Here is a 16,081-nt window from a genome sequence, read left to right as displayed (position 1 = left end):
TTCTCTGTGACATCAGTGAGAATGTTGCAAAAATGAAGAGGTTAAGGAACTTGGATTTTATTACTCACAGTGAGCCATACTGTGTCTTATGAAGAATTCCTCTGTACATGTGTACAGGACTCCAAAGGTAGAACTAACTCAGGAGCTTGTGAGATTTGTTTGCCAAACTTCTAATGATTTTTTTTCCTTTCTTGCTAGTTTTTTAAGGTAAAGATACTTAGCAGAGTGGCTTGATTTACTAAACACAAATTATTACATGGACAACTATGTATGGCACAAGTGAGCATACTTGCTCTATTCATTGGAATAACTCTGTCATACCAGGAGTGGATCTTGCCTGGAGCTGTTAGCCAAGAACAATCTCTTCAGCAAAAGGAATTTCTAGTGGCTAACAAAACAATTATTCTAATTGTACAACCTAAAAACTGGTCAAGACATAGAAAGCTGGAGATGGTTTGCTCATTTATTCCCTTCCTAAAACAATGCAAGAGTGTTCCCTACATTCTACACAGCAATTAATGTAATACAGATTTTATGTAATCTAGCCTGATTTTAAATAACATAACTTTACAGTTTTCCAGACACTTTACTTGGGATGCTGTTCACAGTCTAACAGACTGTAAGAAATAATTGTTTCTTTTCAACCTACAGCTTCTTTTTCAGATGTAAATCATGACGGTCAGTGCACCCCAATGATTCTGTCTCCTCTCACCTGATAGAACCTTCAGGATCTTCTGGGACAACATCATTCAAACCATCACATTCCTGCTAGACAGGCTGTCTGGATGCAGCATTTTCAACTAGACCAGAAATTATTGTGGGCAAATATGAGGGAAAAGAGGACAAGAAAAGATAAACTGGTTAAAAAATGCAAGCTTGTAACCCTATTCTTTAATAGATTAAAATGTTGCCTTTGTGACCCAGGGTAGCATTTGTGTGTCTTTAAGCCCAATTCTGGCTATAGTCAGGTAGACATTGACTGACCTAAAGCTGTGTCAGTACCAGCAGAAAAGGCCCAACAGGTGACCATGGCGACATCATCCACTGCTTTCTTTTGCAGAGTTCACAGCTGGTGACCCTTGCTCAGTGCCTAATCCTAAAGGTCCCATTTCCCTATGCATTTATTTTTAAAATATTGACTTAATGGGATGGGACAAAAGAATGTGGAATGTGTCCTGAACACCCATAGGAAACGAAATGGTTTAGAGATGGCTGTGGATGCCAGAAAATCTGCAACACTGAACTTGAAAAGCTCTGTCCAGGTCTCTGACTACAAGTAAAAAGATAACCTGCTTTGGCACAGACAGTGGTGCTGGTGTTCAAAAACAGACCAAGTACAATGGTGGCAGGGTACGAAGAAATGTATGATGAGAGATTAACATCATGGCTTTCCCAGCCCTGAAGTGTAGGACTTCACCTTTGATGGTGAAGCCATCCCAAACTCGGATCTTCCAGTAGTGGACAGGAAGTCAGAGGGGTGGACTACACAGAAAAGAGCAATGCTCACTGTTACCATCTTGATTTTGCTAGAAATTCCCATCCTGAGCCATCCTCCACTTCTACATACACAAAAGTAGGTGCATGATTTTCTTTTACACACTATTTGTCACAACCTATAAGAACCCTTGTACATATTCCAAAAGAATAAATGTAAACCAAAATTTAGTGAATGGCATTTTTTTCCTTTTTTCCCCTCAGAGTACTTCATAAAAGTATTTAACATAGCCAAATAAAACTCATGTTAATGATGAAAAGCTTTAGGTTCCTGTGGCAACTTATATTTAACTGCCTTAATGAAAAAAGGGCAAAAAAAATTCTAACTTTTTCCAGAACTATAATGATTCTTTTTTCACTCTTATAGCAGGAATCATATATATGCCAATGGTACATAAATCAGCAAATCTCCTTCAAATATTAACATTAATGTATGACATCATGAACTTTATGTGAAAATGGAGGAACATGAAGTTCTTTTGGCATTCTATATATGCACATTTCTCACCTTAAAATAAAAGCCATTAGTGGTGATATTTTCAGTCCAGTTCAATACGTTGTTTTCTCGAGCATAACCAAGTGATCCTGTCTTTTAAGGGAGTCTAGGACAAGCACTTGGCTAAGTCTAGCCTATCAGACCTGGAAAGGGAATAAATATAACACCAGCATTGTTAGGAAATGTAGGTTTGTAGTGCAGAAAGGAAAGGCAGATTTTGCTTTAAGTGTTTTAGAATCATTAGAATCACAGAACCAGTAAGGTTGGAAAAGGTGTCTAAGATCATCAAGTCTAACTATTAACACTGCCAGGTGCATGTTTTAAATTGCATTTTTGAAGAGCACAAGCTTACTGTCATTGAGGGGAAGGAAATCTTGATACAGACTACATCTAGCAGATGCACTGTAGAATTAAATAAGTCTAGGTAATGTTTGTTTGGAGCTGGAAACTGGAAAGTTCACATTTAGTACTGAAAGCCAGTTTATGCAAACTGAAAGTCAGTCTGAGTGTGAGATCTAACGAGGGATATTTAAGGACCATATTATAAAAAAAGATGGAGAGCAATGGAGTTAGTGTCCTGCCTCACCTTTCACAAAGCTTTCAGCTCAGATCTGATGGAAAATGCCATTCCTACTGTGTTTTGTTACTGCCTAAGGACAGACATTTTTTAGGCCCCTTCTCTGCAGCTGACTTACATCCTATCTGCATGGTTTTCATCCTTAATGTCAGATCCGTAATAACATCAATTCATTATCCTATGGAAGTAAATTTCAATCCAGTAGAGGCAGCATTGGGAGGCATATGGCAAGTAGCCTGCAGCAAACTAATCTGCCGACAAACCCCTCCTCTCAGTGCTTTGACTTTGACAACGTCTTTGTTTTTATGCAGTGCTTCAGCATTTCCATTACGTGTGTTTAGAGGATGGTAGGCTTCTGTAACATTTTCTCTGAAATTAAATCCCACTGCTTTCATTCTAGAAGTGAAAATCCCTCCTAGAAATTCTTTCCAGCCTCTGAGTGCCCTTTCTGGGTACCCTGCGGCTACAACCCTATCATAACACAAACCCCGTGGGTTTCAACTCAGCTGTTCAAACACGTGGGTGACCTGAACAGTTAACACTCACTCAATCCTTTTATCTGTCCCGCTTCAGCTCTTTGGGAACAGCTCTTCATTTTCTCCGTGTTTGTATCAGGGCAAGTTTGAATCAACATCTCTTCATCACAACACATCATCTCTGGGAAAAACACTTATAATTGTTAAGGGAATGAAGCAAACAAGCAAGCAAGTAAGTGTTGACAGGTGCATGTAATCCAAAAGTTTAGTGTCACTGTGCTGGAACACAATTGCCTGAAAGAGAGAGGAAAGAGGAGGGGTTTTGTTCTTTAAGTTCCAATATTAGAATATCTCAAGGGACAGACACAGTCTCTTTAGAGCAAATATACTCCTTTTGCATTTTGAGCCCATCTGCAAATGATTCAGAATGTGTTTCAAAACTTGAAATTTGTAAAGCTTTCTTCATTCTCCAACTGAACAATATAAAGAATTTTTCAATGGTATTTTATTGAAAAATGTGACACTACGGACATAGACTGATCATCCATTTCACTTACTAGTCCTTTGCAAAAGCAAAGGGGGATGAAATAAGAAATGTGAGTCCAAGTATCAGGACAGTTGAAACTGAACTTGCTCAGAAGTCAAAGTTCATGAAAGAGAGACAAGAAGGAAAAACACCCCAAAGAATTGTTAATGAACTTTTCTGTTCAAAATACAAATACATGAGAATGAATTCAGATTTCAAAAAACAATGTAGATCACGCTTTTCACCTGTCTTTGCATTGCATATAGTCACTGTGTTTTTAGTCTATCATCTGCTGCCTGGAGCTTCTTGAACTGGAGAGATGTGCTATCATAACAAAATTCTGCTGTGAACTGTTTCACCACAGTCACATTTCTCCCCACATGTGGTTGCTTTTCAGTGGTTCATAAAAGCAAATCATGCACACAGAGGTTAAAACTACATGTTGTCTGATAAAAAGCACTGCATAAAGCCAAGCTATCCATAATATCTGTGTTATTAGAAGCTTTATGTCACTTTTTCCAGTCAGATGGTGCCTGATCTAATGTCCATCCAAGATTATGGCAAGATTCCCCTTGAATTAGTGGATAGTGGATCAGCCCAAAACTCCCAACAAAGGGAAGCAAAGAAAGGAGACTGCAGGCAAATACATAGTGTGCAGAGTTTACTCTCAGTGATTCACAGAAGCAGAGGTGCTGCGGTCTTGGAATTTGTATTTTTCCTCAGCCATGAAGACTTCAATGTATGAGGAGCTGAGGGAGCTGGGTCTGTCATCCACCTCTACTATGTGTGCCAAGTGAGTGTAACCATTAGGCAGAGACATGGGCTGCAGCCCAGGCCCTGAGATACTGCAGTCCTGTGTCTTCCATGGCAGAGATTCAGGAGGGAAGGTGGGGAGAAGTAATCCCCCAAAGTATGTGAAATCCTCCAGCTGGGCCACCTCCTGGAGATGATGGAAAGGGAATTTCAACTGTAGACTCCAAGGCCTCACATTTTCATAGGAAGAAAGAATGTGGATTAAATAGATACCATTACTAGTTCTGGAGTCAGGGAGAGGGAGGCTCTGGACACAGTTCACAAGCCATATCCCAGATTAGGCCTCGGAGCACACATAGAGCCTGAAGACCCATTCTGAGGGAGGAATCAGCTTAGGGATGTAGTTATTGAGAGCAGCACCTACAAAGTAAGGGTAGCCTTGTAAGAGGCTACATGTTAGGTTTGTAAATCTGAGATTTGTCTGATGGCTCTCATCCTAAACATGACCTTCTTCTAAACTCAATGTTCTCCTAAGAGTTGTCCTGGTGCCCTGGTTGCCCTGGTGGCTTGGTGCTCCTGGACAAACCTTTGAATGATTCTTAAAAGGCAAACTGTAGACAGGTCTTACTCAACGTGGATTTATTATGCTCAAGCATATCCCAAATCCCCAAAGCAACAAGTTTAACCTATGTGATCCATCAGACTGTTCATTAGAGTTTCCCTCTTCAGAACTCACAGGTGCATTTATATGAGATGGAGCACCTTGCACTAGCAGGAGGTGATATTTAATAATAGATCTCAGACCAGCCTTGTGTTAATAATTTATATAGATTCTCCATTCAAAAATGTTATTTTCTGCTGTCTATGGAAACTCTGTGCCTATTCCCTAAGTCTGTGATTTCACCATAATTTACTTTGTGAATACATTGCTCAGAGGTAGATCCAGCCAGCAAAATGACTGGGGAAAAAAAAAAGACACCTTTTTTCCTCTTATCAAAATAGCCAAAATGGTATTTAGTGATGATTGTGATGCTACTAATAGGAATAATGAAAAGATATGCAAAAGAGCTACATTAGCATAGCCAGGTTGGCTACAGATGTAGATATCCCTCACTTCATCCTATGCATAACTGGCTGAGAGAGCTCTTAACTAGTCTCTTTGTTCTTGTGCAAGTTGCTGTGAAGATTGCCCAAGCTACAACTGAAGATACAATCTGAGCACAGTGACTGCTGCATTCCCAGGAACAAAGTTTTAAGATGACAAATTCAAATGCTTTTATCTGAAGGCAGAATCTGACTTTCAATATCTTGATCATAGGTGACATATTAAAGAGAAAGCATCAACATAACCTCGATTGCCCATTGTGACTTTGTGTACCTGGCAAGCAGAAACCTTACCCTTTCACCTGTCACTGAAAATGATTTGATATGGAAATTAGGCTGGAATTCCACAGGGCCATTGTCACAGTTATTCACATTGACTTCAATGACTATTGCCATAATAAACATCACTAAAGCACCAAGTGCCCGGTCCTGATGGATTGCTTCATTAACTAATAATTGCAGGCTATGACCAGCTTGACCCTGTAGGGTGTGTGTTCTCCCCCTTGAAAGTACTTCTCAAGTAATTACCTGGCTACTAGTGAAGAAACCATCACTACTATTTCTAAAACTTTCTTCAGAAGTTCAGAAAGTTTCTTGCAATGCACTTTTTAATTTGTTAAAAAAAAATTCTCCAGTTTTAATAGTAAGTGTTCAGAGCATGTATGCATGTGTGTGTGTGTGTGTGTGTGTGTGTGTGTGTGTCCCCCCATACTGCTCTGGGGATTATAGATCAATACTGTGTAATTCACTTTAGCATCATCTGAAAATTCTTCTATGCCAGTGGTCCAACACAAAGTTGGTTTAGTTGAAATGTCAACTGCACTCTAAACATTTGCAAAAGTATATATTCCTTTCAAAATACTAATAAGCATTTAAGAGAACTAGAAATGTTTTAATTGAAAACAAAGCACTGGTCCCACAACACCAAAAAGTCCTTCTGCAACTGTAATCACAGTAATAGGGTCTGCAGTTCTTGCAGAGCTGAGTGAATGGCTGGAAACCAGCATATCAAGAAAGCAAAATCAGTCCACAGGTATTGCCCAGATATTCTCTTGGCTGACATACATGCAGTTCCTGTCCAAGGGTCAGAGAATAATTCACTTAGTACCCTGAAGCCAAACCAGGACGTAACACAGGACACGTTGTTCTTCTTTAGAGTTTCCTCAGTACCCTGTACAGTCCCAGTCTGTCTGTCCCAACTCTTCCTGTTCCTGAATATGCAGCTCCTCCAAGTCCCAAACAAAGGATGCTCAATGCAAAAAAAAAAGATAGGCAGGTAATGATATCTTCTAAATATTTGCTGTGGGTGGAATTTTCCCCACCACCTGATATAGGGGAAAACCAGATAAGGCACAGTCACCTAAACCAAATGTCCCTAGCAGATACATGCCAGTCAGCAGAAAGGCTCTGATTTAAAGTATCAGCACACAACAAATGTAATCAAAAGGGGGTGAGTAAAGGGAAGCCCCTGACAACAGTCACTGGGTTTGATGTCAGATCATGTATCAGGGATCCATATTTGCTGTTGTAGCAGCTTCATGAAAAGCATTTTAGTGCTTTAAGGATCATCCAAGTGGCATGTGATTGCTAAGAGGACCCAGGAAGGAGGGAGCTGAAGGATGGGGAGATTAATGGAAAGGTGAAATATGTGGAAGTCCCAAATACCTATCTCAGTATAAACACAGCTAGCATGAACCCCTTGACCTTTTGAACTGCCCACAACTGCTAGATGTTAAATGCTTCTGGAAGCAGTGCCATGCTGGGTTTTTTTTGCATAATTAAAGGAAGTTTGCATTCTAATTCCTTCATCTGTGGTGGTGTCACAAACCACTGAAACTCTAAGAGCAAATTATGCAAAGTGGAGGTATGACACAGCTTCCTGATCTGGTCATTTTGTGCTTGTAAGATACACATACATTTAACTGCCATGTATGAAGAACACCTCCGGCTGGAACATCATCCTAAGCTTGCTTAATTAGTCAATTGAAGTAATTCCATATGTTTGACCCCAAACTTCCTCAAGAGTTCCCACCATGGATCAGAGGGAGGTAGTCACAGACACAGGAAGTAATCATGTTACCAAAACAAACCCAGCTTACAATTTGACAGTTTCATAGATTGCTTATGCCACACTGCACTGAAAAATAATAGCAAAAACACATTGATGAAGAGATTCAAGCCATAAGTATTTTTAATTATCAGTTTAAAACAGATTCATTGTGTCTTCATACTACTTCATGCCTTATGTTTTCATCCACATAACTAACTTCCTGAAGTTGATTATGCTGTCATTCTTCTCTCCCTGGGGCTGAGTTAGAGCAAATCAAAATAACTAAAGAAGTCCTCACAGTGTGCAACCCAATGAGTAGATAACAACTGAAGAGCCTCTGTTTGTCTGGGTCTTACTGCACTCTTAGGAACTGTATTGAAAACAAGCTCTTAACAAGATGACGTTGAATTTTCCCATGTGATTGCCTAATTTGTCTGGGTTGCTACTATACAATCCAATACTATAGAAGCTGATGTATAGTCTCATTTTCCCTTATGGCTTTCTCATAGTCTCCATTTAATACAATTTAATGGTCAAGCTACACAGCCCTGCGCATCTTTCTGTACTTGCAGTAATTGTATTGGAGCCTCCAAATGCGGTGGGCCCTTTTCAGATTTTCATGGTGAGTTGTTGTGAGAGGCACATGAGCTGAGGACATCCAAATGGAGACACTCAGTTGCAGGTAAAACAGATCAGGAGTAAAAAATACCTAAAAATAGTGTCTGTATTTATAGTCGACCCTAAAAATAATGAGCTTTTGTCTTGTTTTCTCTCTTGCTAGGACTGTGCCCTCTTGGAAGAGGCTTCTCCTTTCAGCACTTAGGCTTCCTTTGGGCACCACAAGGTTCGTCATAGAGGCAGTAGCAAATCTGATGTTAGGTTTGATGTGACCACAGCCCTGCTAGCACCTCAATTAGCAGCCACAACCAAAAGGAAAAAATAAAGCATGGGTAAGAAGAACTGTTGCTTGCTTGGCTTTGTATGAATTACTTTTCTGCCAAGAGCAGGTAATAACCTGCACTTGAACATGGTTGGCAGTTCAATGCCCCTCCAGCCCACAGTGACTGGGAAGCTGGTTTTCTCCAGCAGAGGATGATTCCCTGGAAAAACAGTTTGCGGCTTCATGCTCCAGCGCTGCTTCCAGAGGCTGAGTGATCACCAGAGTTACATCAGTAGGCAGGAAGTGGGGAAGCCAAAACACCCCAGGAGCAATTAAAATGCCTATCCAGAGGCATCTGAGGTCATCTATGACCATGCCACTTCACCTCCTGCTGCTGCTTCAGAAGGGTCTGCTGTTAGACATGAGTCATAGCTGAGTTTGTGTCCTTGGGACTTTCAGGTCTGGACACCTGGACTGCTCTGCTCGTGTTGTGATTGTCCCAAAGGGGGAGAATTGTCCTTCTCACTGACCTTCATCTCATATCTGTGTTCTTCCAAAAATTAAACTCAGCCAGATGCAAGGGTCATAACCCTGGTGCTTGTACCCCAGCATCTTCACACAGAAGACATTCAGAGGCTACCAGAGCGGTCCCAAAGCCTGAGGAGGTTGTTCTCACCTTCACCACAAAACCCTTACTACCTACTTGGGTATTGCAACACTGTCTTTACATTTGCTCTTTACATGCAACAGAGCAGGAACAGCTGTCTCTGATTTTTGATGATGTACCTGACACATGATCAGAAATCTGAAACGGTGAACAAACAAAGTTTGTCAGTTCTGGGAAAAAGTTTGCTTTCTTAACATGGAGTATGGGAGCACAGCATTTTTTTCACAAGAACATTTCAATTCCAATGAAAATTTTCCATTTCATAGGAAGAAAGAAGCAAAAAAAGTGTTTGCTTCAAAGTGAAATTGAGAAAGGAAAACATTTTCATTTCAGCTCACAATGTCAATTTATTATTTAAAGGACATGTTGTAACAGCATTCCTTCAGTCCAGACAAAACAGTTCTCTCTGTTTCTCTTCTAGTTTCTCTACTTTCCACATCTCTATCATTTGTCTAAAACCCAAATACCTAAAGATAACAACAACTGCATAAAATTTATTAGGTAGCTTAGGGAGTCATTCTGGATTTTGTTCACAGTCCACTTTAACAGTGACTGAAACTGATGGGAATTTAACTAGTAATCTCAACAGGAACAAGATCACGTCCTTTCGATGGAAATGTCGTGACCTTCTTCCATAAACTAGCTCATGTAGAATTTGTTTTCTTTCAGATTGTGTATGCGTATGAAACCTATTCCAAGAAAGAGAGAGGCTAGGAGAATTTCCATTTCTTTTTAGTAAATGGTCATCTAAGGAGTGTCTCTGTAAACTAATGTGGAATGGGATACAGGAATTCAGGCTCCCTGTAGCCTGAAATATGGACCACAGCAGCAATGTTCTCAGCACTAACAAGTACAGAGAAAATAAAGGTGTCAGCTTTGCAGTCTATGTAGAGCAGCAGAAAACGAGCTTGCATCAAAGGCATTCAAGGATTAATGGCATCTTTTGTACGTCATGGGTTTTTTTACAAATTCATAAAGCCTGATTACTTTAAAAAATAAATTTGCCAGTTTTGATGTGACAAGCCTTAACAAGTTATTCTGAGCATTTCTGCAAAATCTGTATCTAGTTTCTGTGTTACAGGTAAACAATTGAATATCCTGCATGTGAGAAGCAGAAAGGCAGCTGCCACTTACCTGCCCTCCTTTCACAGTAGTGAACCATGACTGGGAGATGTTCCTGTTTGTGCCAGTACCTGCTAAATACACAGAGCACCACTGGAATTCCAAAGCTTTGACCTCAATATCTTACTTTCTGGGAGAAGAATGTGTTTCAGATATTACACCTGATATTTCTGTGCGTAAACAAGGTAGCCTGAGGCACTTTCTGGAGTGTAAGAACTGGCTGTTTTGCTTTCAGCATTGCTATGTTGTAAAAGTGAAAGAAGAAGGGGATCTAAGGTGCTGAAGGTAGATGGAAGACAACCAGGACCTTAAAGAATTCCTGGCTTTGAAATTGAATAACTCCAACTAACTGAAACGTGAATCACACAGAATCATTTAGAAAATGATTTTTGGAAAATCATTTTGGAAAAGACCTCTAAGATCATGGAGTCCAACCTTTGACTGATTATTATTATGGTCAACTAGACCATAGCTCTAAGTGCCACATCCTGCCATTTCTTAACACCTCCAGTGATGGTGAATCCACCACCTCCCTGGGCAGCCTGGTCCCATACTTAATGACCCTTCCTTTCCATGAAGAAATTCTTCCTGATGTCCAATGTGAACCTCCCCTTGCACAGCTTGAGGCTATGGGAGAAGAGGTCAACCCCCACCTTACCACACTACCTTTCAGGTAGTTGTAAAGAGTCATAATGCCTCCCCCAACCTCCTTTTCTCAAGAATAAACATCCCAGGTCCCTCAGCAGCTCCTCTCTGGATCCTTCATTAGCTTTGTTGCCCTTCTCTGGACATGTTCCAGGACCTCAATGTCTTCCTTGAGGAAAGGGGCCCAGAACTGGACTGAAGGAGAGGAGGATCTGTTATTGGTTTCCATGTATACGATTCTTCATGACCTCATGTGCTCCAGTTCTTAGAGCTGTTACCTGAATGATGACTCACAAATGATGACTCTCTTCACTTCTGACCTTTTGCCTACTGCCCACTCTCATATTTCTGGTTGTCAAGCAACATTTACTACAGATGTCCAATAATAGAACTAAAAAAATTCTGCTACTTTTTCCTGAACAGCAGACCTAAAATGATCTTTCCTCCCCAACTACATTTCTAGGTGCTTTGCATCATGTATTCTCACAGCTCCAGGCAGACTGCTTGCTCGGGATCTTGGTCCTCCTGGATGTTTCACACCCCATTTTCTCAGTGTGGGTGCTTCCCTCCACTTTCTCATGAAGTTAGCCTCTTTTGTTTTACTGTTCAAATACTTTAAATCGTTTTTATTACACACACACACACACACACACACAAACACACACACACACACACACACACACACACACAGAGGTACCATTCAGCACAACTTATTTGTAGTGAAACTGCTACTCTTGTCTTTGCACTTGGGTGAATTTGATTGCAAACTCCTTCAGGCAATTTTGAGTGCAAGAACGCTGTTGCAAATTCAAAGTTGCACAGTTACAGCTCTACTTTTCTGGACTGAGAAAATGTACTTGCTGCTGGAACACAAGACTTTCTTCCCCTTGATTCACTATTTCATATCTTCTTGTTTTCTCAGACATTACAGGAGTTCAGAGATGAGAAGTTCTCCCTTGAATCTGGTTCTTACATGTAAGTTTCGGAAGAAAAATAGCAGGTTTCTTTAAGGTACGGAAGTGTTTGGTTCAATGCCTCATTTAGCAGCATGGGCACGTCTATAACCTGTGTTGTTCTATGAACAATAACACATTAGTCACAGAAGACATCAGCAGTTTCTTAAGGCAACACATTTCCTTGGACTTCTAACATTAGCCCCTCCCTGTGCATTTTGCAACTATTTCCTCTTCCTTTACAGGGTGACTGACCCTTTGTACATTTTAGGTATTCTCATTAAGGGCATTATTGAACCCATATCTTAAATAATGTTAGAACAAAAGACTTCCCAAGAGATTCCAACTGTTCTGGCATGGACCACGTGACACCAAGCCTGCACTCTGCTCGGAGACACTGTGCACCATGCAAATGTCCTGCTGGCAGTTTTCAGAACAAGGTACCAAATTACCACTTCAAATCAACATGCATAAAGTCTCCCTTTCATTTTCACTGAGATTAATTGCTATTTTTAAATGCCAAATCCAGAGAACTGTTCCAAGTCCCAGTGCATTCTATTCGCACTCTGTTCTTGCCAGTGTAGGTGGCTCATCTGAGGCCCACTGCTGCAAGGTATATCCCTGCATTATCACAGGGGAAGTTTGGGTTCAGTGGCAGAAGAGAGATTGTAGAACTACTGAAAATCAGCCTGACATTAGTTTATGTGAAAGGGGGGTCATGTCTAGATGAGTTTTTATTGACTTGAGGTCCACACTAAATACCTCTCCTCCAAGCACTGAGGATTTCATCAGCTTGAGCCTGACTCCCCACACACAGTAACAGCAAAAAGAGCTTCCCTAAACACAGTCATGGAGCAATAGCCATTTGGGGGAGGGGGGGGGGGGGGGGGGGGGTGAGAAAATAAAACAACTTGGAAAAACTGAGTATGTGGAAATAGCTTTCAGAGACAAAATTATTCACCATCATGCTGTACCTTCTGCCCTGTCTGTTGTACTGGACTCTCTGTGCAGCTGTTAGATCAGCAAAGACAGTGATCTTTACAATTGTATGTCTACTACATCTGGAGAGCCATCAAAATTGTTTAATTATGGCAGAAACTAAATCAAAATAAATCAGGAATTAATCTGTGCACTGCACTTCCCACTTACCATTCTCTTGTCCTGGCTACGCCTACCGTAAACAGAGTGTAAATAGCAATAATATTTATAGCAACAATAACACTGATTAAAACATGGAACAAGATGTTCATGGGTGCCAAATTAGGTTGTGTCTATGTCCACAGAGAAGTAGTTTACTGAAGGCAAAGGAAGAAATACTCTCTCCTCAAAGACCATTCATGTCTACTCCTTAATGAGTAAGAGAAATACTTCCTCAGCGCATGTGCTAAGCAATTGGATCACCTACACTTGTCAGTGGTACATAAGGACATCCTGTCAGGTACAACCTGTACTTGATATTTATCTAAAGATTTGTCTTCGATAAAGATGAGACTGTGTGTGTCTCTATTTCCATCTTTGCCTACATCAGGAGTGCATGTTTGGAATGGGTCTCCCACAGACATCCCCACATGCTGCATGCTATCATATTGCAAATAATCTTGGGTTTCATAAACTGGACTCCTGGAGATGTGCCCTGGCTGCCTATGGATGTCTTGTCCCTGGGACCAAACCAGAGACAGTATCTAGTGAAAAACTTGCAGATGTTTGGTCCTCCTCTTGACTGCTATGTGACTCTAAAATAAGACTGAGTGATTTGCGCTCTGGAAGCTCCTGTTCTCCTCAATTGACTACACAGGCAGCTGAAGTTGCCTAGCTCAGATACAGATGATTGACTTGGCAGACATATAAAGCTAGGAAAGATAAATCCTACCCTAGGCATCCAATTCAAGGCAAAATGAAATGCTCCTCATTCTTTTAAACACAGTCACACAGCAGAGAGGCTTAATATATCGTCCTGTCCCTCATGGTTGTCTGACTTCTCTGGTCTCATCTCATAGGAAAAAAAAATTACCTCTCTAAAAGGTGGGGAATGACAAATTTCACATTTAAAACAGATGGATATTTTTTGCAGCAGGGTGTGACAATGGATAATGTTCATACTGAAAACAACCAGCATTGCTCCCATGTCACCAGCCCCGACCTTTGGCCAGTTTGCACCATGATACAGACCTGTGGACTCGAAGCTTTGTTATCAGCAGCAGGCCAAAGCATAACACCATCATAAAACACCCTGCCATAAAAGACATGTACAACAGTCCAGACCTACAATGGTTAAAAAAATTCCATGAGAGTGCAGGAAAGGCCACCAAGCAGTGCACTAAAGGCACTCTGCCAGGCTCTGCAGGCTCTTTGGGGCAGTCAAGGCTGGCAGAAGCATGGCCAATAGGGCACACTGGCTCCTGTTCCCAGTTTTGCCTCCACAACAGCTTTACTTTGTCCACCTCCATAAATTGTTCTGACTATTTAATGCTATATTATTTTAAATGTTTTCTGGTACTGATATGCAGGGAGGATTATATTTTTCAAAAGGAAAAGGCAGGGCCATTTTATGGGGGCGTTTGAGCATATACCCCTCAGATCAATCAACTTTTTTTGCTTTGCTACTGCACTTGCTTTGTTACAGCAATTGCTCTGCTACTGCAATTACTCTTCTTTACCCCCTCCCTCTGTGCCACTTTCATCCTGCTGCTCAGCATTTATGGTCATAACATATAACTGTGCATAGGGAAAAAAAAGGAAAAGTGAAAAAAAGCAGCTACAATGCTTAAAATCTGACAACTTTGTCACATGTGAATTGACATTGAAAAAATTGTGTTCTTATTGCTTGGACTTGCTCTAGTCATGAGAACATCAGTTCTATAAGAGGAATATTGGTCAAAATGATAGTCAAGATTTCCTACTGTGCTTTGCCACATTAAAGTAATAATACATGCCTCAGGTCAACTTCTCATGTACTCCACTGCATTTTGCTTCACCGCCCATGGAACAAACAAGGTGTAAGTTCATTTCCAATGCTGAGCTCAAGGCTCTGATTGACTCTAATTATCTAATGAATCTAAGGAATATTTTCCTAGTTGATCCTGGGGCTTCCCATGTATTGATGAAATCTGTGTCATGGTACAAATGTGTCCAGTGGTTGGAATTGTTTTAGTGTCTCACAGGTCTCACCTGTGCTGACCCCAGACACAACTAGCAACTAGGTTCAAAAAACATATGAAGGCGAGACAGGGTTAATTTTCTCACTTCTTCATAGGAAAAATACTTATTTCACAGAGCATAGCAATCCTCCTCTTTTTTCCAGGAGAGTCAGAGAGTGAGAATGAGTTAGGCTATTTTCTAGAAGAGGAGTGGCCATCCATTCTGGTTTTCTGTGTCAGCTTCCTCACGTGAACAGACAATCTCTTTTATAGAGCAGTTTTTTTCTCTACTGCAGAGATGCCACGTGATGAGTATATTATTGGTCATCTTTCTCTCTTTTTAAGTTTTTCCTTTCACTGTGTTTCCTGGCTTTTTTCTCTACCTTGAAAAGCTTAAGTACGAGTACTGCCCTGCTTTTTACTTGGAAAAACTGTATTGTCCTGTGGTAAAGGCTAATGTTACAACACTGAAGAGTTTTATTATCCCTCTGGCGTCTGGCAGGGCAAAGACAGAATGATAGGGAGTGAACAGAGATAAATGAGAAAACAAGGGAGAAATGGGAACACCTACCACTGGAACATCTACTGTCCTTGAGGACTTCCAGCCACTACAGTCTGGCACTCAATGCAGCCTGGAAATGCCAAAAACCTCTTCTCCTCTGGGACACTGACTCCCCATTGGCCAAAGCCCACCTGGACTGTAATTCTGCACCTCTCATTGAATTGCACTACATGAACTCAGCTATATGTTTTCCTGGGTAAGAGAGTTCCCTATTAATAATGGACAAACTTATGTTGCAATTCTTCTGGGAAAACTCAGTGATATGAAGAATGCTTTAGCTTTCATCTGACCTAAAACTATGCAACATACTATTACTTCACACTGGCACTAAGCACACAGTCTAATTCACAGTTGTTCACAAGCAGAAACAAGGCAAATTAAAAGCAAGCAATTGCAAACAAGAGGGTTGGTGTTCCACTCCATATGATTTTCTCTCATTACTTGTGCACTCTCCAGAGTTTATGGTCCAAAAGATAACTAAATCCTTTCAATACAGTCCTGGTCACTAAATCTGTCCTTAGAATATAATATTGATAAAATACTGCACCACTTTGCTCTAACCAGCCTCTCTCAGCTCTGGGTTGTTTGTTTTTTTTTTTTTTTTTTGCGGTTTTGGTAAAGTATTTTTTTTTTGTCTCT

At 40.7% G+C, this 16,081-nt stretch overlaps 1 long non-coding RNA gene across 1 annotated transcript in view; it reads right to left on the bottom strand.

Moving 5' to 3' along the window:
* Positions 1-16,081, bottom strand: part of LOC108448022 — a 91,985-nt gene that overhangs the window by 54,634 nt on the left and 21,270 nt on the right. Inside the window, exons 3-4 of the long non-coding RNA XR_001863796.1 lie at positions 2,003-2,133; positions 713-800 (exon numbers count right to left, since the gene is read on the bottom strand). This is a non-coding gene — a long non-coding RNA (uncharacterized LOC108448022). The remainder of the gene's footprint in view (positions 1-712; positions 801-2,002; positions 2,134-16,081) is intronic.

Source organism: Corvus brachyrhynchos, unplaced genomic scaffold (assembly GCF_000691975.1).
Source record: "Corvus brachyrhynchos isolate BGI_N302 unplaced genomic scaffold, ASM69197v1 scaffold14, whole genome shotgun sequence".
Taxonomy (NCBI): Eukaryota; Metazoa; Chordata; class Aves; order Passeriformes; family Corvidae; genus Corvus; species Corvus brachyrhynchos.
The sequence above is the reverse complement of the archived record's forward strand: the minus strand, read 5'-3'. Positions and strand labels throughout refer to the sequence as shown.